The following is a 27304-nucleotide window of genomic DNA, read 5'->3' on the forward strand; positions in this document are numbered from 1 at the left end:
TTCATCACACAAGACTTTCTGGGAGATCTCATGTTGCAATACCACTTAATACTTTGAAAATCTGCCACCTGGAATCCCTATACAAATTTTTTAGCTACTTCTTCAATCATCACCTGGTGAGTCAGGTGTTAACTGTCCTCATGTGTTTGAACCAGCTTAATGTGGATGCAATGATTTCACCAAGGGAAGTTTCCCACCTTTTCTGCTGTTGGTCTCTGGTTTCCTTACCATGTCTCTCTCTCCATGTACTCATGTTTAGGTTTTGGATGCTGCTAACTGTGGTCTTGCTAACCCAAAATGTTCTGTCATCTTTCTTTAGCTCCTGCTTTCCAGAAAATACAGAAGATCAACCTTTTCCTTCAATGTCAGCTCTCTGAGTTCTTTCCTTTGGGCCATCATGTCTCAATTAACTAAAATTTTCCAGTAACTGCAGAATGTACCTACAATACAGACCAGTCCTTCATGTTGAAAAACTTTTCCACAACACATGATAAACAACAAGACTTTAGGCCTAATCTAACATGTGGTAATAACAAAACATGAAAAGAGAATTTATACTAAAAGAAAAAATAATACAACAAAGGGGCAAGCCAACACCTTCTACCCCTTAGTGTAGAGGAGACTCAACTGGTCAAGGTATAGAGGATAAATTAGTATGGTGTATCACAGTCCATGTGGTCAAGATACAACTTACAGAGGGTGTCAATATACAGAGGTCAGTCTTCCCCTGAGTACATGCAACTTGATATTCAACAGTCAATGTCGGGGGTGGTCAGCCATGGAGGTTCTACTATAATTATTATAATTAGCATAAGCATATCTTTTACAAAACAGCTTTCAAGCCACAAAGATACTAGGAAGGGAGTGGAGAAGGGAGAAAATATAAGATTTTGAAAACTATATATTTTAAAACACGTTTTTAAACCATTCCTTTAGATGTCAGGTGGCAGACTATCTGGAAACCCAAAAAACTACTTACATCCAATCAGAAACATTTCAATTAGATGGAAAATATTAATATACCAAATACTCAGGGGAACTCTACAGATGTTTTTAAAGGAGACGCCATCCTATGGGGCAATTTCTCTCTGAAGACGTAGGCAGCCCATGTCCTCATTTCTGTGTTTATAAAGCGTAATCTGTGATCATGCAATTAATATTACAGTCCCCCCAGGCCATTTTGTGTTTAGAAAGAAATGTTTATGGCAATATCCTGCCAAACAACCATAATACCACCTAACCTCAGTTCAAGTGCTGCCTGAACAAACTTGTTAGGGTTTCACTAAACTGTAAATGCAAAACACTAGGCCAAGGAATGTGGTGTTGACATACTGACAGGGGAATAAAAATTCCTTACATAATGCTCCCTAGTCACCAGGACAGAATGTACATGAATATTTAAATTCTACATGCTAGAAAATTTAATATAGAACACAGATAAAAATAACAAATTGTAAATTTGGGGGAAAAAAGTGAATTCCTCTAAAAGGAGTGCTGTCTTAAAAAGCAGCCTTTTATAGGTGACAATGAAGTACGATATTGTTTCTGGATTCATCCCAGTAAACGGATCTGGATACAGGAGAAAAAGAAGAAACTAAGAATTTTGTTCAAACGTATTGTTTAGAGTAGATTGCCCTAGGTTTGGTATGATTCTATCCATATCAATAGCAACTAGTAATCACTGCTACCCAGTCGCTTCCTGTGATCTATACCCCATCTGTGGTGTCAGACAAGCCCACCACACAGGAAGGTGAGCAAACACTCTCATCTCTTCTATCAGCCAATCATCAATCATCAAATACATATTAGCCAAAAATACCTCCTTCAAAAAATGAAAACCAGGAGTAAGACAGTATGATAACATCTGAACTGTGGTTTACAATATTCACTAACCCCTTAATAAAGAGTTCAGCCAGTAAGTCGGAGAATCTAGCAATAGGTTTGTTTCAACCATTCAGCAACAGTATTTCAAGCTTAAGAGGCATTAAGGAGACTGGGGAAGATTAAGAAGCTGATACCATTGTGTGGCCTCCAGACTATGCCACTTAGGATGGTTTTATCATTCAAGTGAAATGTGACACAAAGGTATACAAAGAAAGGTGAAGCCAACCTCTGCTGAAACTCCAATTATAATGAGCACTATTGAGAAATAGCCATAGTTCCTTAAAACGCTCGATTATGCCTATAATAAAATAATTAAGAACATTCCAATGTGCTTAAAATCTAAGGCTGATTTCTGATACACCTGTCATGAATAATAACCTATCCTGGAAATGTTCCCCTTATTACTCAAGGTGAGAGGAAACATTACTAGAATCCTATTTTGCAATTCATTTGGATTATCACTGCTGAACGTTCTCACAAATATTTCTTATTCACATTAATGCACTCAGGATGATGGCTCATTAACTATAAAGTGAACTACGTAATCTAGTACCATTTTACCAGTGTGGAAACAGCATTATTTCTTAAGGTCATCCTGTTAGGTAATAAATAGAATTCAAGCAATCCTGCACTCTGGGAGGCCGAGGAAGGAGGACAGCCTCAGGTCAGGAGTTCAAGACCAGCCTGAGCAAGAGTGAGACCTCCATCTCTACTGAACATAGAAAAATTAGCCGGGCGCAGAGAGGCACACATGAAGCCACAGCTACTTGGGAGGCTGAGGGAGGAAGATCACTTGAGCCCAGGACTTTGAGGTTGCTGTGAGCTATGATGATGCCCCTGAACTCTAGATAAATAAATAAATACATACATACGTCTGTATGTAAATAAAGGAATAAATAAATAAATTGAAATTAAATTCAAGATCAACTCTCCATTTAGTAGCCTTTTTCACTCCAAAATGCCATTCTTATTATTAAACTCAGTAAATATCTGCCTCTCTTATACATTAGTATATTGCTTTTATTATAAATACTTTCTATAAAATAGCTACTCCAGAGCATGAACTATTTCTACATATCTTAAATTATTATTATCAGTATTAAAAAGCAAGCCATACCAATATAAGTAATTGTAATGTTATACTGGTGATCCGTCTACAGTACCAGCTATTCAAGAGTGTGAGGGGGAAAGACCCCTTGAGCCCAGGAGATCAAAGCTACAGTGAATAAACTATGATCACACCACCACACTCCAGCCTGGGTAACAGAGCAAGACCCTGTCTCCAAATAAAAAGAAAGAAAAGAAAAGAATATTCATAGTATGAAGGAAGAGGCATTAGAATGAAAAGACCCAGATTCTATTAGTGGCTATAGTTATAAACTATAGCCACTAAGACTTCATGGTAAACCAAACTCTACAACAATGATTCTCTGTGGCTGCATATCAGGTTCAAGGGTGACACTTTTTAAAAGTACTAATACCCATGTTTGACCTCCAGATATTAGTAATTAATTGGTCTGGGGGGTATCAGAACATTTACTAAAAGCTCCCCAGATGATTCTAGTATGCAGCTTGATTAAGGACCATAGCCTTAAGGTTTAACACCCTTATCTAATAAAAATAAAAAACGTGAAAAATCCCTTGTGCTACACATTTCACAGAGTTGAAATGAAAGATAAATGCAGTATATGGGAAGCCTCTTACAAACAGTAAAATGCCCTACAAACGCAAAGGAAGTATTATTTATTCATTCAAACATGTACTATATCTTCTGCACATCATGCATGTGCTTGGTTGGGACAGAAAGAGAAGCTGAGAAACTACCATGTCTTCAAACAACTGCTGAGCAGTGATGGCGCAACAGTGGTCAAGACCAATAACCTCAGGGCAGGAAGAGAGGTTAGAATGGCCTCCACAGAAGAGACCCTTGAGCTAGATCTCAGCATTGTAGAGAGAAGGCACATTATACCCAGGCAAGTGGATTCAAGGTGGCCAGACCAAGCATGGAGATGACAGGCCTGACACCCGAGATGCTCAGAAAGAGGTCTGTCAGGTCAAAGAAATGAGGTCCACACAGCATCCGCAGCTTCTTACAAGTCTCAATAATAATGCTAAGGCACATAACCACCAAAAACTAGAAACAACCCAAATGTCCCCCAACTGCTAAGTGCACAAACCGTGGTATATTCATACACTGGGACAGGACTCAGCCATTAAAATAACAATAATAACTAGCCGGGCGTTGTGGCGGGCGCCTGTAGTCCCAGCTACTTGGGAGGCTGAGGCAAGAGAATCGCTTAAGCCCAGGAGTTGGAGGTTGCTGTGAGCTGTGTGAGGCCACGGCACTCTACCGAGGGCCATAAAGTGAGACTCTGTCTCTACAAAAATAAAAAATAAAAAAAAAATAACAATAATAACTAGCCACACAACTAGCACAACTGAATCTCAAATTTACTGTATCAAATAATCAAAATTCCATTGATAAAACATTTGGAAAAAGGCCAAAGTATAGAAACAGAAAATAAGTTAGAGGGTGCCAGGGTTGGGGCAGGGGAACGCTTTGGGGAGACGCAAACATTCTGAATCTCTTTTCTGGTTACAAAGACATTTAGCAAAATCCACAGGAGAAACAGACCCTAAAAAGGATGGATTTCACTGTATGTAAAGTACACTTCAACAAGTCTAACTTTCAAAAATAATACTGTTTGCCTTTTTCACTCTCATTCTCTCTGAAGTGCACAGCATTTTCCAGAAACCATATGACTAGTGATGCTGTCATCACTCTGCAGCTAAGGAATGTACACTTGAATAGTTTTATGCTTTAACTTTTTTCTATCTTAATTTCTAACACAATAAAAAATAATGGACATAATAGACACAAACAAAAACTCTCTTGAATCCTTAATACTACTTAACAGTACAATGGGTTTCTGAGACCAGAAAGTGTGAGAATCACTGCTGTACATAATGGAGAGGCCCCTAAGTGTCGTTGCAGGAAGAAGCAGGAGAGATGGAGAGAAACTAGGTAAGAAGTAACCACAGGGTCTGATTAAGGCTAGTCCTGGGACAGACGAGAAAGAAATTAGTTCCACACATCATCTGCAGCTTCTAACAAATCCCAAGCCAGTTTCCCTCTGGGGTGGGGGATGTTACTTTCTGAGTGCATTAAAGTTTTGCAAACTAACTTCTGGTAATGTAATTAGGAAACTAAATCTGCCGTAGGCGTCATCCTATAATACATTACTGGCAAGTGATTTCTGCACTATTCACTCTGTTGCCACTGGCCCTCTTCAAACAATGCCAACCATTTAAAATTGACTTTTCTGTCTTTTAAACTTGAAAAGTAACCATCCTAAAGAGTTAGAAAAACTAATTTACAAGTGACTCAATACCTCATGATCAGTTAGGAAAATTAGGTAACTGTTTAAAAAGCCAATACATTAGTTCTTTGAAGTACGCTTTCACTCATATCCAGAAACACTACGACAATCCCAACTCAGCACAATTTTTCCATGCGATGTGGTTTTCTGGAATGGGAGTGTGGGAAGGCAGTTGTTTTTGTCTTTGTTCGGCATAATACCCTTTCCTCCTGGGGAAAATTCATTTCTAAATACGAGCCCTGCAAATTCTAAATTATTTCTAGTACAGATCTTTTTCTATAACTTTCTCGTCCCAGGAACTATTATAGTACTTTGGTTTGCCAAAGAGGTAGAGAAATTAGTTTTTTCTCATACTTACCACTGTACTAAGGAGGAAGGGAAATTATTCCTAAAACCCTTCATGTCTTTAAGCTTTCAGTAAATAGAAAATACACAGATACATAAGTAGATTAAATCAATCAATCATTGGATAGAGGTGGTAAGTGTTAGAAGGAAGGATGATCTCCCCACAAAACCTTAAAATACCTTAAACACACTGTAAGCCATCTTAAATGAGCGTGTGTGTTTTAACTGACATTGTATATTGCTTCTGTAATTGCTGTGAGTAGCCATCTTACTGCCACCTCTTAGCTAACACCAAATAGATGGAAATCTGTCTGGAGAATTAGATTTGCCACCTTTTTAAAAATTCACCTATACTTCCTATGTCAACAGCTTGAGTATTGAAAAAGAAAAGAAAAAAGAGTGGAAGACATTATTCTTAGTAAAGCATCACAAGAATGGAGAAGCATGAATCCTATGTACTCAATTTCGATATAAGGACAATTAATGACAATTATGGTTATGGGGGGGACAGAAAGAGGGAAGGAGGGAGGGGCGTGGGGCCTTGGTGTGTGTCACACTTTATGGGGGCAAGACATGATTGCAAGAGGGACTTTAACTAACAATTGCAATCAGTGTAACCTGGCTTATTGTACCCTCAATGAATCCCCAACAATAAAAAAAAAAAAGAAAGAAAAGAAAAGAAAAAAGAAATTCACCTATTCTTCTATTCCAGAAGTCTGGGGAATTGCAGACTTATGTAAAAGTAGCTATGTATTATTAAGATTAAATAAAACTAGATCCTTACCTGAAAGTATAGTCCTTTTGATTCTCCCTTGTATAAAAATCTTAGAAATTAGGTTATGGTCAGTACTGCAGGAGATTCAGATTTGAAATTTCACCTATGGACTAAAAAAGGGGGAAATAATTAATTTGAAATACATGTACAATGAAGATAAAAATATCAATCTGATCAAAGATGAATTTTTGTAAACTTGTTAGAACCAAATGGTTTCTTCAGGAAACCTGTTTTCTGTGACTGAAATCCAAAATGGAAACCACGTGGGTGGTTCTTCCTGCCTTACTGTCAGAGTCAGCCAATTGGCCGGTGAAGCTCTCACACAACTTGAGCTCAAACCCCAGCCTTCCATCTGCCAGACGACGACGCTGCCACACCTTAGCGGAGGGGAAGAGGAATGAAGGGGCCCTTCGAAGAGCCTCAAAGCAAGTGTTTCACAGGGAACCTTCAGCTATTCCAGCTACACCATATTTGAACAAACTGCCAAGTTTTTCAAAACTTTACATCCAAAAGATGTAAAAAATAATGAGAGCTAAACCACAAAATAATGCAACTTTAAAGTTCTCTCTGATTTCAAAGCTGATTTCTAAAAAAACGACAACTGATCTCTCTCAGGTACTCAGCTACAGCAGGGACGTTCACACACAGCGAAGCTCTGGCCGCCTTTACCTGACCATAGGTAACTGCAGCTCTTCCACCCACACGCCAGTCACCATGTGCCAAGACGTGCCTGCCAACGGAGACCGCATCTGAACTTCTAAACAAGAGACTCTGCCAGAATGGGATACGAACCCAATATTCCTCCAGATTATTTCTGCATATCCATCTAAAGCCAGGAAACTAGCTAATGGGATAGAGATTAAACTGAAAACACAACACCCAGTTGTGTGCCTCCAGTGAGAAAAAGACCACAAGTAAAGACCACAACATGCTAAAATAATCACACCTACGCAGCTGCCCAACTAAATCGCAAATCCTTAAATCACTGGGAAACCCGCAAGACAAGACAATAAAAATTCAGAAGCTGCTTCCAACGGTAATATAAGGACTCCACGTGGCAAACTGCTCAGGTCCAATATGAAAATTCCTCAGGTCTCAAGAGGCTTTTTTTCTCAGAGATGCTAAGAGGCTCATACAGTTCTGCCCAGCAGAAAAGGCCCTGTGTGGACCACTGGTGACTGCTCAGTACGATCCTGCACAGTGATTCCTCAGGAAATCCCACTGAGCAGGTAAAGTCGGGGACCCTGGCTCCAGGATACTGTACTTCATGGGAACTATTTCACAAAGACACTGAAATGGGAAATATAAACACTATTCTATCTGTATGGAGCCACTAAGCATATCATGAGCAAATACAGTTCAGAAGGTTTTAGAGCCAAACCCCAATACCCCACTGCCACTGTAATACTCTGTTACAGATAAAATTAAGTCAAAACCTCCTGACTGCTAGCCCAGTGAGTGCTCTTAATATTACGCTCACTTTCTAATCAATTGTGAAAACTAAATTTTGGAGCATATTAAAATCAAGTTACAGATCAGTTGCATGGTAATTATCTCACTGAACTGTGTATTGCAAAAGAACAATTTACATAAAAGATTAAAAAGTAAAACCCTTTAGCGCTTCCTCAGTTAAGGACAAGGAGGGGTCCAATGGACTTGGCTTTCCTCATACAAGTATGGTCTGATTTTATTCCCAGGAAAAAAGTATACACCAGCTGCATATACAAACCATCTCTCTCCTTCCTAAAACTCTTCACTCTTAACACCAGTACATCTAGCAAAAAGATACAAAATATGACGCCTTCCTACCCCTACACAGAATGTTGAAATGATAAAAATAGAAACCCTTTCCTCTCAAGTTGAGGTTTTAAAGTAGTTTCTAAAAAAAGGTATATTCACTGCACTATAACTAATTTCCTCTAATATAGCATATTTAACGTTAGAACAGATCAAGTAGATCTATGTTTCTCCATTGTAGTTTTCTTTAAAATTTTAAAGTGGCATTTAAACTTCTAAAATAGGCAGCGCCCATGGCTCAGTCGGCAAGGGCACCGGCCACATACACCTAGGGTGGCAGGTTAAAACCCAGCTCAGGTCTGCTGAGCAATAATGACAACTGCAACCAAAAAATAGCCGGGTGTTGTGGCAGGCGCCTGTAGTCCCAGCTACTTGGGAGGCTGAGGCAAGAGAATTGCTTAAGCCCAAGAGTTTGAGGTTGCTGTGTTGCTGTGAGCTGTGATGCCACAGCACTCTACCCAGGATGACAGCTTGAGTCTTCAGACAGTGAGATTCTGTCTCCCAAAAAAAAAATCTAAAATAACCTTAGATGACTTTTAATTCTGTTCATTTTCTCAAGTCCTAAATGATAATTCCTCAAGAACATTTTGGCAAAACCAAAGAAATATACATGCTTATACACATAAAAAAAAAAAAAGACAAATAATTTATATAGGATGAAATAGCTAAATGACTTACTGAAATTTTTCAGATAAAATACAGATCTTGAAATAAACTCATAATCACTCCCTGGAGTATGTCCAAAAAGAGGCTTGTACACTTCTTTATTACAGGTACTTAAGTGAAAATTTGTGAAAAATATTAGTCTCAACCCTGCCATCAACTAGCTATGTGATACCGGACAAGCCAATTTGTACTTCAGCATTTTCTAGGTTTCTTAACATCTTCTGAAGATATTATCTATCATCTTTATTTCCCTTGAATTCTAGATCTCTAGAAAGTATCTTTAAATAATAAAAATGAACATTTATAAACTATCTTATACCCTCAATATGAGACTACCACCAAGTTGACTAAATGTAAATTCTAAAGCATTATGGACTTCATCTTCATTAAGTTTATCTCCTTGTCTCATGTTGTAGCTTTTCCAAAAAGGCTCAGATTAATAGAAATATATCGCTATCTTGCCAGGAGGGAAGATCCTAATTTCTCCCTCATCCTCTTCCTTCAGTGCCCTGACACTCTGAACCCAATGTTTCTGCCACAAGTTGACAATGAAAACTTCTTAAACTAGTGACGTTTAAAACCAGCTCCATGACCAAGTCTATATTTGAGAACCTCTGTATGCATTCTTATCATATAGGACTCTAGATCTTAATAGCTAAAGAATTTGTTCCACTGATCACATCTGCATAATTTAATAATTTTTTTCACCTCAATCCAAGTTCCTTGTTTATTGCCATATAAGCAAGGGGATTCCAGACAACAGTATATAACACAATTCATACACCAAACTTACTTTCTCCTACATACTAACTGATGGTTTTGTCATCCCCAATAAGTCAGTGAAAAATGATCACTAAGACTGAAAATCTGCCATTTGACTCGCCGGGACAGAAAACAGCCACTTTTGCCAAGTTGATCCATTCAACACATATTTATCATCTACCACAATGACAGGTACTCTTTATTCTTCATGCTGGAAATTCACAAACTACCAAAAGTCTCTGCTTCGTGGAACATGTGCTTCAATGGGGAGACACAATAAACAGTAAACATAACAGATAAATTATAAGGAGGAGATGTAAAGTTAGAGGAGATATGTGCTTATTAAAAAAGAAAAAGGACGGCTGGCAAGATAAAGGGATTCAGAAATAAATGGAGGCCAGATGGGCTGCAGGCCAGGTGGGTTGCAGTCTGACACAGAAACCAGTCAGTGGAAGGCTCACCGCAAAGGCAGTTCCTGAGCAAAGACGTGAAGATGAGGAAGGAGCCAGATCACAGCTTCCCCACAGTCCTGAACTCACACTCAGTATGCATGCGATGGCAAATGCTTCAGCAGAAGACTTGTGTATGAGCAAATTTATGAACAACCCAGAAGAGTAAATATAGAAGAGAGCTGTGGATAAACATTCTTCATTTTTGCAGCTTATTTTACCAAGTGAAACTCACATCTTCAATCGGGCACGCTCAGTGTGTTTTCCCCAAATACTGTTTTGAATAAAATTCTTACTTCTGCAATCCATTTTCCTCAAAACTAAGGAAAGAATGGCCACGTATTCACTGGACATATAAGAGTACCAGTATTGTCCAACAAACAACAGCACTACCATGTCAGGACTCAGATCCTAAGATGAGGAACCCAGGAGGCACTGAAGCTTCTTCCCAGTGTGGAGAAGCCTCTGCTTTCCTACAGGGTTTAGTGGGGAAAGACCGGGCAGTGAAATCAAGAGGCCTTATCACCAACCAGCCTTATAATCTTGAGCAAAATCATTTCTTCCCCTGGCTTTGGCTTCCGGAACTATAAAATCAGGATTCTGGACTCCAGGACTTGTAAGTCCCTAAGCCCAGTCTATTTCAGAAAAGAAACTTTAGATAAGCAGCTACATATTAAAAATTGTAACAATGTAAGCCAGCTGCGGTGGCTCACTTCTGCAATAACAGCACTTTGGGGAACCCAAGGCAGGAGGATCACTTGAGCCCAGGAGTTTGAGGCTGCCGTGAGGTATCATGACGCCCCTGCACGCCAGGCTGGGTGACAGAGTAAGACACTGTCTCAAAAAAAAAAAAAAAGTCATAATAATGTTATGCTTTGTAATTTTGCTAACCCATCATCACAGATTCACATTAACTTCTTCTACATGGATTTACACTGACCCATTCATAAAGGTTTAACTCTTTCTATGATCAAAAGAATAAACTCACAAAAATGAGTCTTGAATTGCCGTGGTATTCACCAATGATAAAAGAACCCAAAATTTCTCGTCTTTGTCTTTACCATTCACATACTCTTGCTACATTAAATAGAATTCTAAAGTAACACAACCATGAAACTGCCGGAATTTTAAACATTCTTTGTATACACAAATAACCCAATTAACCATTTAAAAACCTAAATAGTTTTTAAATAGCAGATTCCTGGCCAGGCATGGTGGCTCACACCTGTAATCCTAGCACTCTGGGAGGCCGAGGCAGGAGGATTGCTTGAGTTCATGAGTTCAAAATCAGCCTAAGCAAGAGCAAGACCCAGTCTCTACTAAAATAAATAAATAAATAAATAGAAAAACTGAGGCAGGGAGGCGCCTGTAGCTCAAGGAGTAGGGCGCCAGTCCCATATGCCGGAGGTGGCGGGTTCAAACCCAGCCCCGGCCAAAAACCACAAAAAAAAAAAAGAAAAGAAAAACTGAGGCAAGAGGATTGCTTGAGCCCAAGAGTTGGCGGTTGCTGTGAGATATGACACCACAGCACTCTACCCAGGGAAACAACTTGAGACTAATAATAATAAAATAAATAAATATATATATATTAGATTCCCTTAAAAGTTTAACATATGATCTTACATTATTATTAATAAATTGCTCATAATATTATAATTACTATTATATTATTTTATGTAAGTGCTATAACGAGCATCCGTTATCCATAGAGCCCCAAATCACCTTTGTTCCTCTCTCACCACTGTTCCTTACTTTGTAAAGTTCAAAAGCAAGCAAATAAACAAACTGGGAGTGGGAAGATTATTTCCTGCTTTCCTTGCCCTATAGTACAGGCAGACATGTGGATCAGGTTCTGCCAGCCAGACACACCGTATGAGACTTCTTCAGAACAGAGCTACACGGGCAAAGGAGGGGGCTGGCAAGTGTACAGCGTCCACTTTACTCTGGCTTGCAGACTGGAGTGTCCTGACTGCACTGGGAGAGGAGCTCCTCGCTGGGCCAGGTCCCCCATGAAGAAGTGACAATGATTTCCAGAAAGTGAGTCTATGGTCTCTTTTGTCAGCCCTCATGATGATTTGCTAAGCTAGCCATCACCCTTAATAAGTCACCTCCTGCTTACACTAACTAGAATAGCTCTTAGCATCTGTAACTCAAAACCCTCATATGCATGGCAAACATTCATCTCAGTATTCCCACAAATACAAGTGCCGAGATTGAAGAGGAACGAGTAACACACAAAATGTTCCGCCATAAGCCAAGCGTTCTTTGTTTCGAGCCAGGGCTGATATCCACAATCAACACTTCAAACCTTTCCTTATATGTACTTTCTCATAAATTTCATCACCTCTGCCATGATGGTTTTTGCCTAACTAATTTTCTATCAATGAAGAGAATGATGACAGTAACTTGGCAAGATATTTAAGAACAGGATACAATAAACATCACTTTCTATACCAGTCCAAGTTTATGGAGAATCCTGAAGCATAAGGTAGCACTCTCAGAACATTCCCAAACTGCAGGCAAGGTGAGCTAAGGCTGTGTCTGAACGCCAAATGATCAGCACTCTGTGCCAAGGCATAATTTAATTCACAGAGCAGCAGTGAACTTTTCACCAGTTTTCTCCATCCCTCAAGGTAAGATAATCATCAGAAGCGCAGACACATCAGGTAACTAAAATGCAACACTAATACCTAACACCAAAAGCAGGTGGGAAACGCTAAGAAGTGACCACACATGTTAAGATTCTCTTCTTGGTATAAAGATATTAAGTCCCATAAAATCAGTTGGGACTCATTTTTAAAAAGTTAATCAGCTTTTAATAATATTTCTTTTTTTTTTAGACAGTCTCACTACGTCCCCCTGGGTAGAGTGCCGTGGCGTCACAGCTTACAGCAACCTCCAACTCTTGGGCTTAAGCGATTCTCTTGCCTCAGCCTCCCAAGTAGGTGGGACTACAGCCGCCCGCCACAACATCCAGCTATTTTTTCTTGCAGTTGTCATTGTTTAGCAGGGGTGGCTGGGTTTAAACCCACCAGCCTCAGTGCATGTGGCCGGCGCCATAACCACTGTGCTACGGGCACAGAGCCAAAACTTTTTAGGTATTTTTTCCTTAATAACCCTCCCCCATGGAATTTCAATACCACATAAAGAGAGAACTATTTCTGCCCCCCAACCGCAGAATTTTGTGACTGTTATGAAGCATCTTGATCCTGTCAACTATATCACCTTACTCTTCTCATTTCACTTCATATGTAAATTTGTCAACAATAAAACTATTTTAAAGAAGACAGAAGTCAAATGCAGAGTCCAGCAGTACAGGAGGAAATGCTTCTCTCCAGGCTCATGCAGATCATCTTTTCTTTCTTTCTTTCTTTTTTTTTTTCTTTTTTTTTTTTTTTGTAGAGACAGTCTCACTTTATGGCCCTCAGTAGAGTGCCATGGCATCACGGCTCACAGCAACCTCCAACTCCTGGGCTTAAGTGATTCTCTTGCTTCAGCCTCCCTAGTAGCTGGGACTACAGGCGCCCACCACAATGCCCGACTATTTTTTTTGTTGTTGAAACACATCCTGGACTACATAGCGAGACCTCATCATAAAAACAAACCAATGACCTCCCCCCATGGAATCTTTTATTTAGGGGAGGTCATTTGTTTGTTTGTTTGCTTGTACGAAAGGTTTTTATTGGCAAGGGAGGGATGCTGCAGCGCAGCACCAAGGAGGAGAGAAAAGGAGAGAGAGAGAGAGGGGGGAGAAAAGAGAGAGAGAGGAAAGCGAGAGGGGGAGAGAGGAGAGACTGAGAGAGAAGAGAGAGGAGAGAGAGGAGGGGAGAGAGCCATTTGTTTGTGTTTAAGATGAGGTCTCGCTATGCAGTCCAGGACGTGTTTCAAACTCCTGGGCTCAAGTGATCCTTCCATGCCAACCTCCCCAGTATCTGGGACTACAGACACCCGCCACCATGTTCAGCTTCTACTGTTTTTAAAGCAGATTTGTTCAACAGGCTACAAATCCTCCTAATATCCAGTATGCATTTTCCCATTTGGTTCTTAAGGATAGCATTTTGTTAAACTAAACATTTTGGTGAAATCAAAAGACCGCATTCCCTTAACTAATAACCTAGTGAAGTTCTTTAGAATCTATTTAAAAAAAAAAAAAAAAAAAAACAAGATTATCACAGAACGACTTATTTTAGTCTCTCCTAAATCTTTTTGGAATTGGTTCCCTTTTTTGGCCTCCTGGAATATACTATCTTGTTCAGGAATACTGTAATCCCTACCTTCACTAAGAGTTTCCTGTTTCCCTGGATTCAGATCTGTATTTTCTTTTTTTTTTTTCAGATCTGTATTTTCTATTTTCCACACCTGAGCCAACTTTTTAAATGTAAATCTGACCATTCCCCACCCTGAATATTTAAAATCTTTCCAGGTCTCCTCCAGAGCTATAAAATGAAAGACCCAAACTCACCATAATAGGCAAAGCCCATTTAGTGGCAACATCCTCTCGTTTCTAGGAAGCTTTTTCATAATCACTTTATCCCTCTAGCTGGCGTGCTCCTATACCCAAGCTTCCTGCCTGTTCTCCCCTCCCTACTCCCCTTTCCCTTAGTCCCTTCATATTTTACCAGCAGTGTCACTTCTTGTTTTTGAAACACAGTGACTCACTCTGTTGCCCCAGGCTAGTGCTGTTGTGTCATAGCTCACAGCATCCTCAAACTCTTGCCTTGGCCTCCCAAGTAGCTGCACCACCATGCCCAGCTAATTTTTCTATTTTTGGTAGAAACAAGGTCTCACTCTTGCTCAGGCTGGTCTCGAACTCCTAAGCTCAAGGGATCCCACATGCCTCAGCCTCCCAGAGTATTAGGATTACACACGTGAGCCACCACGCCTGGCCAGCAGTGTTACTTCTTTAAAAGGATGCCCTATTCTCCTCTGTTCCCCCCAGTGTTGTAAGAGGACTCCATAACCAGGCACATTGCATATATTTGGGAATCACTTGCTAATTCATCTGCTTCCTCCACTATTGCGTCATTCAAAAAATACATGCAGAGAACTACATTAAGAATACGCGACAAGATGACCTCCTAAACTGAGGATCTGCCATTCACCTTTGCACCCCTGGCTCTAGGAGTACCAGGAACCCACAGGAATTGGAAGCCCAGTAAATTTTTTTTTTTTTTTTGCTTTTATTAGAGAGAGGGTCTCATTCTGTGACCCAGGCTGGAGTGCTATGGCACGATCACGGCTCATTGTACCTTTGAACTCCTGGCTGAAGCGATCCTGCTTCAGCCTCCCAAGTAGCTTGGACTACAGCTACATGCCACCATGCCTGGCACATTTTTTTATTTTTTATTTTTTTTAGACACAGGTTCTCGCTACGTTACCCAGGCTGGTCTTGAACTTCTGGCTTCAAGCAATCTTCCTGCCTCAGCCTCCGCTGGGATTACAGGTATAAATCACGTACCTGGCTCCCAAGAAATGTTTTTTGAATTACTGAAACCATCCTGGTTCTCAATAACCACTACCTTTTTCTCTCAGTACTATCAAATTACCAGTTTAAACCCACATTAGAATTATGTCAGAAGGTCATATGAAACTTAATCTGCTTCCTTTTCTTTTTTTTTTTTTTTTGTAGAGACAGAGTCTCACTGTACCGCCCTCAGTAGAGTGCCGTGGCGTCACACGGCTCACAGCAACCTCTAACTCTTGGGCTTACGCGATTCTCTTGCCTCAGCCTCCCGAGCAGCTGGGACTACAGGCGCCCGCCACAACGCCCGGCTATTTTTTTGTTGCAGTTTGGCCGGGACTGGGTTTGAACCCGCCACCCTCGGCATATGGGGCCGGCGACCTACTCACTGAGCCACAGGCGCCGCCCTGCTTCCTTTTCTTTAGGGAAAAAAACAACAATAGTGATTTCCCCTTCAGATTTCAGGAGTGTCAGGGCTCAGAAAATCTTACCCGAAAGTCACTGAAGATGGGAGTCCCCAGAAGCAAGTAACACACTCTGACATCCACCCCTTCCCCCACCACCACCACCACCACCTTTCTCTGTGAAGCATGGTCATAAAGGAATTTTTTGACCTATCTTATCTCTAAGTCATAAGACCTTCATTCCAGAGGTTCCAGAGGGCGGGCACCCCAAACGTAGGGGGAAGGAAGGAATGCTGCACAGAGAGGCCAGAAGCAGCTCAGCAGGTAAGCCTCGCTGGGCACCCCTCGGGCTGTTACCATTAAATCATACCGTTTTGTGAAATCCCCTTTCTACTCAGCTGCATAGTCGTTATGGAACCTGAGCATAGAAAGTTTCCCCTGGGCATTTGGGTCTTCATTTCTGAAGGCTCTTAGGCCACATAAACCTGCATTAAATAATTTGCTATGCTTTTCTTGTGCTAAGCCATCTCCTGTTAGAAGAATGTCTGGTGTGACCCCTGTGATGAGTGAGCACAGGTATTTACCTCAGATTCTCTTCTTTCTCTCTTCTCAAAGTTCCCCAACTAGGGTTCCTCAAAAATAACTGCAGTTTTCTAAGTGGGTAAGAATTCTCTTGCTTTAGACTCATCTTTCTATTTTATCCTTATGTCTGAAGAACACTTCCCTTACTGCAAAAGACAATAGGTAAAAGAAAATTATTCTGAAATCCCTTATAAAAAATAAACAGTGGGCAAGGTAGATTTGAGGTTTCCTCCCATCTTCTTATTTGGTTGCCCTACGATTAAACCTCTTTCTCTGCTACAAAAAAGAAAAAAATAAACAGTGAGGGGCAGCACCTGGGGCTCAAAGGAGTAGGGCGCCGGCCCCATATACCGGAGGTGGTGGGTTCAAACCCGGCCTTGGCCAAAAACTGCAAAAACAAAAAAATAAATAAATAAATAGTGAGTACAGACTCTTTATTCATTTTGTTTCTAAATATTGAAAACTGAATTTACATACATTTTAATAAAGTTAAACACAAACCCATTTTATGACACTGCGAGTCTTCTCTTACACTTTTGTCCAAAGAGAACGCATGCCCATGTGTGTACCTCGAGACACAAACAAGAAAGGGCATCATAGCCAAAACTGAAAACTGGAACAAAATGTCCATCAAGAGTAGCATATGTAAGCAACTGGACTATCCTACAATGAAAAACCATAGAGCAGTGAAAATGAGCTACCGCTATAAGCAATCCATGAATAAATTTTACATACAAAGCAACAGAAACCAGGCAAAAAAGAAAAAAAATGCTGTATGATCTCATTTTGCAAATTTCAAAAAATTTTTGAAATTTAATCAGTGGTGATAAAGATAAAAAAATAAAGAAAGAAAGAAACCGTCACCTTTGGGGAACAAGGGCGAATGACTGCAACCATGTTCAGGATGACCTTGCGAAGGAAACTACTAATGAGATGGGATTTTCCTGTGTAATGTATATGAAATGTATTTTTAAAATCCAAGAATCCACCAGGATAACCCAAATGAAGTGCATCCTTCCAACAGGCTCCTTCAAAATCCAAAGGAAAGAGACTAGAAAACTGAAAAGTTGGGAAGGCTGTAAGAGGCCCTGGGTGGCTAACACACGTTGGTCACCTATGTGTGCCGGGAACTGGGCCTGCTGCCTGTAACTTACATCACAGTACGAGCTCTCATCTACTGGTACTAAATCCAAACTCTGGGAAGGGTGTCACACACATTGTCTCGCTAAGCATCATCACCGTCACCCTTTTAAAAATGAAGAAAGAGGTGGAGCCATTGTCAGAGATCCCAAGGGCACGATGGAACCAGCTCTGCGGTTCTAAAGCCTGTGTGTGTCGCTGCCACTTATTATGGAACACTGTGGTCCTAAATAAGCAAGACGGCCTCTAGATCCGTTTTCTACATGTAAACTCCAACAAAGAGGAAAATTCCTTCTTCAAATGTCTGCTATGAAACTTAAATGAAATACTATACAAAGCAAGAGCTAGTACCTAAGATATCCTTTTTTAAAAAAAGTTTCTTTTCTTACTTTTCTTGTCATAAACTCTCCCAATCTTAACCCATGAACATAGTGGACACACTAGAATCTGAAAATCGTCTCTCACATTCTGTACCAGAGGGAAGGCTCTGTCTTACCCATCCAGCAAAAAGAAAAGCATTTCGAATACAACCATCCCATCAAGTTTTACTTGCAAATTATTCACAAAGAAAACTAAGGTCAGCACTGGCCTTACTTTTGTTCCCAATGTTTCCTTCCTCAGAAATCCCAGACATTCCTTCCCTAACGCTGCCGCCTTTCCACGTCACGGTTCCCCCAGTAACTCCTTCCCGGACGCTGCCGCCTTTCCACGTCACGGTTCCCCCAGTAACTCCTTCCCTGACGCTGCCGCCTTTCCACGTCACGGTTCCCCCAGTAACTCCTTCCCGGACGCTGCCGCCTTTCCACGTCACGGTTCCCCCAGTAACTCCTTCCCGGACGCTGCCGCCTTTCCACGTCACGGTTCCCCCAGTAACTCCTTCCCGGACGCTGCCGCCTTTCCACGTCACGGTTCCCCCAGTAACTCCTTCCCTGACGCTGCCGCCTTTCCACGTCACGGTTCCCCCAGTAACTCCTTCCCTGACGCTGCCGCCTTTCCACGTCACGGTTCCCCCAGTAACTCCTTCCCGGAAGCTGCCGCCTTTCCACGTCACGGTTCCCCCAGTAACTCCTTCCCTGACGCTGCCGCCTTTCCACGTCACGGTTCCCCCAGTAACTCCTTCCCTGACGCTGCCGCCTTTCCACGTCACGGTTCCCCCAGTAACTCCTTCCCGGACGCTGCCGCCTTTCCACGTCACGGTTCCCCCAGTAACTCCTTCCCTGATGCTGCCACCTTCCACATCATGGTTCTCCCTGTAAGGGAAATGCTGACATTTTCTGGGGGCCATTTTTCCTTCTCCCATCAAATTTTATCTTAGAGCCCAACTCTGGTGGAGAGAGCTCTGTGTTTTGCTTGTTTTTAGAAGCCACTGAAAACAGGAAAATGGTAACAGTGGCTGTACTCAACTGGTGGAATGATAGATGACTCTTTTCTTTTCCTTCATACTTTCATGTTATTTTCCAAATTTTCTACAAAGCCTTATGGACTGTTCCATAACACAACAAGAAAGAAAAGAAAGCAGTGCATTTAATGACTTTCCTTATCTCCTGCTGGACACTATCCTCTCCTCCTCCTGAGCTCCCAACCAACCAGGAACATCCTGAGGACAGGACTGCAATGTTCTCTGCACAACGCTCAGCATAGTACTTCACCCAGTGCGGCGCCGGACATGAAGCAGTTTAGTAAGTGTTGACTGAGTGAATGACGAACATTCAGAGATGAAAGTTAGAAATGGACTTGTGGGCTGGGTGCCCATAGCACAGTGGTTACGGCACCAGCCACATGCACCGAGGCTGGTGGGTTCAAACCCGGGCCAGCTGAACAATGACAACTGCAACCAAAAAATAGCCAGGCACTGTGGTGAATGCCCGTAGTCCCAGCTATTTGGGAGGCTGAGGCAAGAGAACAGCTTAAGCCCAAGAGTTTGAGGTTGCTATGAGCTGTGATGCTACAGCACTCTACTGAAGGTGACACAGTGAGACTCTGTCTCAAAAGAAAATAAAAAAGAAATGGACTTTGTAGATTAATGGTGGGTGGAACAAGGTCTGACTGTGGCATGTCTTCAGTGTTCTTGAATTATTGCAGGTATATAACAGTATTAAAAAGTAGCTTTCAAATAGTCGAGGCAATTCAACATGAAAAGTCTGTAATCCAAAGACAAGAAGAACTACTCAAAGTGATTTACTGTGGCAGGAGTAAAGCAAGAACACAATGACAAATCGACCAAAGGTCCTTGTACCTCTTCCTATAAATGAGCGTGCCACAAGTTGAATTCATTAATAACTACAGGGCTCCCAGCCAGTAGAAGGTACATCATAGCCCTGTCTGGTCACAAAAGTTCAACAATCCTCTTTGAAATTAATCTTTGTTCTTAAGATTTAATAAACCTAAATACTAAAGCAAACAGGGACTAAGAGAAAAGAAAACGACCTCTGTTATTACACCATCAAAAATCCTTATCTAATAAACTAAAGCAATCTTGAGGATGTATTCAATGTGAAAGAAATATATCCAATATTTGTTTGGAGAAATGAGCTGTACATAAAGTTTAAGAAAAGATTTACTGGATAAGTCCTCAACTCAATATGAAAAGTTAAGATAATCAAAATATCCTCCTCTTCCAGGAAGGAATCTTCCCCAACATGTTCTACAAAACAAACATCACCCTGATACCAAAACCAGGAAAAGACCCAACTAAAAAGGACAATTTCAGACCAATTTCATTAACGAATATAGACGAAAAAATTCTCAACAAAATCCTAGCCAACAGATTACAGCTTATCATCAAAAAAGTCATTCATCATGATCAAGTAGGTTTCATCCCAGGATGCAAGGCTGGTTTAACATATGCAAGTCCATAAACGTTACCCACCATATTAACAGAAGCAAAAATAAAGATCATATGATCCTCTCAATAGATGCAGAAAAAGCATTTGATAAAATCCAGCATCCTTTTCTAATTAGAACACTGAAGAGGACAGGCATAGGTGGCACATTTCTGAAACTGACTGAAGCTATCTATGACAAACCCACAGCTAATATTTTACTAAAAGGAGTAAAACTGAAAGCTTTTCCTCTTAGAACTGGAACCAGACAAGGTTGTCCTCTGTCACCTTTACTATTCAACATAGTGCTGGAAGTTCTAGCCAATACAATTAGGCAAGACAAGGAAATAAAGGGAATCCAAATGGGAGCAGAGGAGGTTAAACTCTCCCTCTTTGCTGATGACATGATCTCATACTTAGAGAATCCCAAAGACTCAACCACAAGACTCCTGGAAGTCATCAAAAAATACAGTAATGTTTCAGGATATAAAATCAATGTCCACAAGTCAGTAGCCTTTGTATATGCCAATAACAGTAAAGATGAGAAGCTAATTAAGGACACAACTCCCTTCACCATAGTTTCAAAGAAAATGAAATACCTAGGAATATACCTAACAAAAGAGGTGAAGGACCTCTATAAAGAAAATTATGAAATCCTCAGAAAGGAAATACCAGAGGACATTAACAAATGGAAGAACATACCATGCTCATGGATGGGAAGAATCAACATTGTTAAAATGTCTATACTTCCCAAAGCAATCTACCTATTCAATGCCATTCCTATTAAAATACCAACATCGTACTTTCAAGATTTGGAAAAAATGATTCTGCGTTTTGTATGGAACCGGAAAAAACCCCGTATAGCTAAGGCAGTTCTTAGTAATAAAAATAAAGCTGGGGGCATCAGCATACCAGATTTTAGTCTGTACTACAAAGCCATAGTAGTCAAGACAGCATGGTACTGGCACAAAAATAGAAACATAGACTCTTGGAATCAAATAGAAAACCAGGAAATGAAACTAACATCTTAGAACCACCTAATCTTTTTTTTTTTTTTTTTGACACAGAGCCTCAAGCTGTTGCCCTGGGTAGAGTGCCGTGGCATAATAGCTCACAGCAACCTCAAACTCCTGGGCTCAAGCGAGTCTCCTGTCTCCGCCTCCCAAGTAGCTGGGACCACAGGCGCCCGCCACAACACCTGGCTATTTTTTGGTTGCAGCCGTCATTGTTGTTTTGTGGGCCCGGGCTGGATTCAAACCTGCCAGCTCAGGTGTATGTGGCTGGCGCCTTAGCCGCTTGAGCCACAGGCGCGAAGCCAGAACCACCTAATCTTTGATAAACCAAACAAGAACATACCTTGGGGGAAAGACTCCCTATTCAATAAATGGTGTTGGGAGAACTGGATATCCACATGTAAAAGACTGAAACTGGACCCACACCTTTCTCCACTCACAAAAATTGATTCAAGATGGATAAAGGACTTAAATTTAAGGCATGAAACAATAAAAATCCTCAAAGAAAGCATAGGAAAAACACTGGAAGATATTGGCCTGGGGAAAGACTTCATGAAGAAGAAGACTGCCATGGCAATTGCAACAACAACAAAAATAAACAAATGGGGCTTCATTAAACTGAAAAGATTCTGTACAGCTAAGGAGACAACCATCAAAGCAAATAGACAACCTACACAATGGCAATGTTTCTACACTGCCAAAATGTGGAAACAGCCTAATGCCCACCAACCCAGGAATGGATTAACAAGCTGTGTTATGGAAAATGGTGTACATATAACAGCCATTAAAAAATGGAGACTTTACATCCTTTGTATTAACCTGGATGGAAGTGGAAGACTTTATTCTTAGTAAAGCATCACAACAATGGAGAAACATGAATTCTATATACTCAATTTTGATATGAGGACAATTAATGACAATTAAGGTTACGGTGGGAGAAGGGGAGAGCAGAGAGAGAAAGAAGGAGGGAGGGGTGGAGAAAGGAAGAGCAGAGAGAGGGAAGGAGGGAGGGGGTGGGCCTTGGTGTGTGCCACAACTTTTGGGGGCAAGACAGGACTGCAAGAGGGACTTTACCTAACAAATGCAATCAGTGTAACCTGGTTTATTGTACCCTCAATGAATCCCCAACAATAAAAAAAAATATATCCTCCTCTTTCACCATGATCTAAGGTAACTTTTACTAGTGATTTTGATTCTGTTTGATCAATGGAGTGTGTGTTTCCTAAGCACACTTAAAGACAAGACAGAACTGATACTTGTTTTTGCATTTTCAATTAACTTCAGTTCCATCAGTCTCTTTAAAAATGTGTATATTTCTCATAGCCCACCCCCAGGCTCTCAAAAGACTTTTATTTCAAAACAAAGCAGAGGCTGACTTGATGACAGCATGTTAATTTTAGGGCAACAGGCAGAAGTCACGGACAGGATGACAATTGCACAACAGAATCCACACTGTAGAAAGCAAGCATTTCACCCCAGAAAATAAATGTCTCAAGTTTCCTATCTTGTACAAGTTAGGAAATAAAGGGAAGGTACTCTTCCTAGAAAAAACTCTGTGGTTATTATAAACTCTGTGAAGATTTTCATTTATTTCACCACAACTGTATATATTTACATTTTGTCTAGCTATTTGCATTAGAAATATTTGCAACCTTGGGCCTTGAACTTCTCTTGGAAGGGGTGAATCCATTGTGAGGTTATTTACTGCATCTTAGTAAATGCAGCTGGCCAGAGAGGACATTCAGCAACAACCATTACCTTGACTCCATGCTAGGAAGGACATTAAATACGTGATCCACAACTTTTCTCAAGATATTTGAGATACTAGCTCATCATCTTCTCCTAAAAGTTCACTCACCTACCACCTAATTTTTCTTCATGAAACCAGCAACAGAAGGTGAGAGAAGTTAAAACAAATGATGTAACTCTTTATGGAAGCCATGCCTGGGTCCCCTGGAAAAAATGTACAACAGATGAGCATCTGAAAGACAAGCTACTTAACCTTTCTAAGCGTCAGTTTCCTCATCTCTTAAATGTTGAAAATATCTATTTCCCTGGAATTTCATGAGGATAAAATGAGATGGCTCAAGAACCACAGAATGAATTCACTGTTGTTGTTCAGGGAAGGATGTTTATGACCACGTTAACAGGGCACTGTGAGGGTCACCCTGAGAGGCCAGAATCCTGTAGCAGACAAGGAAACGAAACCATCCAATAAGTCACGTGCCAGTCGCAGAAATACAGATCACTGATGAAGATACGAAAAATAGTCCCCGACTCTCCACTTGGAACGTAACACGACAAATAATAAACTACATACCACGCTTCAACATTATACCAGCAAGACCAGCCTTTCATTGGAGAAATGGGTAAAGATCTTTTATCATCAGCAGAGCATAGTGTTTAAAACAAATCATAAGTTTAACTCACAGGGTGGTGGTCACAGCTATCCCATTATAAGCAGACAGGCTTTCTGGCGTTCCCAATAGTAAAATACATTTTATGTACACAGTCAAAACATGACTGCATGGGCGGCACATGTGGCTCAATGGAGTAGGGCGCTGGCCCCATACGCCAGAGATGGTGGGTTCAAACCCAGCCCCGGCCAAAAACTGCAAAAAAAAAACATGACTGCAACTGCTCTAGACCCAACAGATGACTGCACCAGATAATTTCTCAATTCAGTAGCTGCCGCAATGTTAACCCAAGAAAAAAACTCTGTAACAGGAACTCCATATCCCGGCTCCCACACAGAGGACCAAATGTCTACCTTACAGGCCTGTTAATAAAGATTAGCAATAATGTGACATAAAGTGCCTGACACTTTACTGGTTACTCAATAAATGGTAGCCAATGTTAATTTTATTGTCAGGAAGCAACAATCAAAAGGGTGAACCTGCCATGAAGCAATTAAAAATAGAGTGGCTCCTTTTCAACCAAGACATTACGTTGTAGGAAAACAAAAGAGGATAGAGGGCACAGCAGCAAACCCTACAACAAGGAGCAAATCAGTAACCAGAAGGTTAATCGGATTACCAGCCAAAAATGAACACCAAAGGGCCCATTCCTCTGGGGCAAATAAAAAAAAATGGCCCTCAGAAACAGTCCCTAAGCTCAGAGAATTACACTACACCTGAGGAATCACATGGTTTCACCCATCTATCCCCCCCATGTCCTACAAAGGCAACACCAAAATTTTACATTGCTGTGCAGTATAGGCACCCTGTAACAATTTGGCAACAAATCAGATACTCATAGGGTCTCAGGACTAAAAGTGTCATTGTGACTCAGAAATTTCCAAGCTTACCTTGACACCTAAACTTTCAACATGTAGACTGAGAATTTTTGTACTTAAGATGCTCCCCAAATGATTCTGCTACCCAAGAAGACTGAGAACCACTCTTGAATCCAGCCCTGATGAAGCATCTGCATGCCCTTTACAACGACCCTGTTCAGAAATGATGCAGCCTTATGTAAGGTGCCTCCAACAATGAGGAACACAGCCTACCACACCTGCAAGCACCTCTACTATGAAGTCCTTTCTGATGTTTACTCTAATATCTGGATTTATTCTACTCGTGTTCTATCCCCCGTCTATAAGATGGACTCCCTTATGACAAAGAATGCTGTCCCCTCTGAGTCTCCTCCGGGCTACCCATGATGAACTATGCACTAATTACTAAGTACAATACAATACATTTCACAGAAGGGAGAAAGCAGGCTGAATTATCGTAACCAGAAAAGGCATTAATAAAAAGAGGTGGGTCTGGAGGGATGAGAAACAGAGATTAAACTAGAGTTCAGATCTAGAGTTCAAAGGGAATGAGGGACACAAGACACAGATCAGGAGCATGATAGTCAGGGAAGAGGATAGCAACGGTAAGGCTATGGTGGGGAAATTAGCAAATTTCACGAACTTCTTGAATTAAATAGCATTAAAACTGAAAATGAATAAAGGTTCAAAGAAAATCAGAATAGTTGGGAAGAGAAAAGAGCAGAGGCCCCAAATATGAAGGTAGACACACAGATCTAGAGAGGCCACCAAAAAATCAGATAAATAGGAAAGGAGAGATCCACCTAGAAAGTCACAGAGGGAAATAGCAGAGTGTAAGCCTGACAGGGCAACGTACCAGAGCCACTCTAGTTCCTGACAACAGAGAGGTGAGGTGGCCTGGAGACGGGGACAGCAAGGCCAGGAGGGGTCAGAAAGGAGCCGGCTATGGACACTCCAGCAGAGAGCTCAAGGGTCTGCTCTAAGATAAGCAATGAGATGAATCCAGTCAAAGGAAAAAGAAGTGACGAGGCTTAGTCACAGATCAGACCAAGGGCCAAAGACAGGGAAGAACGTGGACAACATTCGGATGCAGAGGGGAGCCGCGCGTGCTAGATGCTCTGGTGGTTAGGACCAGCGTGGCTCTGTTAAGAAAGCGTCACCGTCCACGCCTCGCTCCACCACACACACCCTGAGTGGTGATTTTGCTGTTTTCTCTGGTCCCAGCGCAGACTGGAGTCTCTGTGTCAGGGGATATATCTGGTTTTGAATCTGGAATCTGTAACACTGCACGAAGTTAAAGTGTGGGCCAAAAAAAGGGGGGTGGGGGAGCTTGACAGAGCTAGGTGAAAGAAGTCCGTCACCAAATACCACATACAGTATGGTTCCATTTACATGAAGTGTCCACAACAGGCAAATCTATGAATACAGAAAGTAGGTTAGTGGTGGCCTGAGGCTGGAGACAGGGAGAAGGGTGGGGCTGGAAAGAAGCCGGGAGTGACTGCAAATGGGTTTGGAGTTTCTTTCCGGGGTGATGAAAAAGTTCTAATTGTTTATGGAGATGGTTGCACAACTGTATGAATATACTAAAGTATAAACTACTGACTTATAATTTAAGGGGGAGAGTTATATGGTAAGCAGACTATAAAAACTATAACATAATAAAGTTGTTATTAAAAAATTTATTTTAGGTTTCATTAAGTTTATGGGGGGGGAAGCAGAAAGAGGGATGGAGGGAGGAGGGTGGGGCCTTAGTGTGTGTCACACTTTATGGGGGCAAGACATGATTGCAAGAGGGACTTTACCTAACAATTGCAATCAGTGTAACTGGCTTATTGTACCCTCAATGAATCCCCAACAATAAAAAAAAAAAAAATAAAAAAAAAAAAAAAAAAAAAAAATTTATTTTAAAGTACATAAATAAATGCTATGAATCAGAGACACTCAGAACGCATCTCCACAGTTAAAACAACTATTAGACTTGAGTTCAAATGAAAAGCCATTAGATGATTTGGAAAACTTAAAGATATTTTAGGAAGACAGTCATATTCCTTCTAAGGAAAAACATTAAGCCCAGAAAAGATAACAGATTTAAACATACAGATCTACTTAAAATTATTTCTTACAATTAAGTAAAATTTTCTAATGCGTATTTTGAAAGGAAAGACAAAGGTTTAAGGGTTTTTTCCAACAATTATGCCAAGTAATACTATACTGGGTACTAACAGTTCAGTTTCTCAGGAGCCTAAATAATGTATAGTATGCCAATTCAATGAAAAGCAAAGATTATGTAACTTAAAAATTAACTGAACAGATGGGTAAATCTATTTTATAAATGTGAAGACCTGACAAAAACCTTAACATAGAAAAAGCTCCTCTTGCTCGAAAGATTCCTGAGAAACTACCCAAAATAACTTCTACTTCATAGTATCAACAACAAACGTAGCTCCTGCTTCCCAGATGCCTTCCTTCATAACCAAAGCCACCACCACTCTCCACTCACCCCCTAACATACTCCCTTGAGATGGTATTCCACCAACAGACAAAGTCACT

General features: G+C 40.9%; 1 protein-coding gene across 14 annotated transcripts in view; it reads right to left on the reverse strand.

The window, feature by feature from the left end:
* SIPA1L1 (signal induced proliferation associated 1 like 1) overlaps positions 1-27304 on the reverse strand; it is a 434009-nt gene that overhangs the window by 389597 nt on the left and 17108 nt on the right. For 9 of the 14 annotated variants that reach the window (XM_053601207.1, XM_053601211.1, XM_053601213.1 and 6 more), the window contains one exon: positions 6394-6494. The exons of the other annotated variants lie outside the window; for them this stretch is intronic. The gene's annotated coding sequence lies outside the window, so the exon portion shown is untranslated. The remainder of the gene's footprint in view (positions 1-6393; positions 6495-27304) is intronic. 14 annotated transcript variants of the gene reach the window in all.

The sequence above is a fragment of the Nycticebus coucang genome, chromosome 9, assembly GCF_027406575.1.
Source record: "Nycticebus coucang isolate mNycCou1 chromosome 9, mNycCou1.pri, whole genome shotgun sequence".
Classification (NCBI taxonomy): Eukaryota; Metazoa; Chordata; class Mammalia; order Primates; family Lorisidae; genus Nycticebus; species Nycticebus coucang.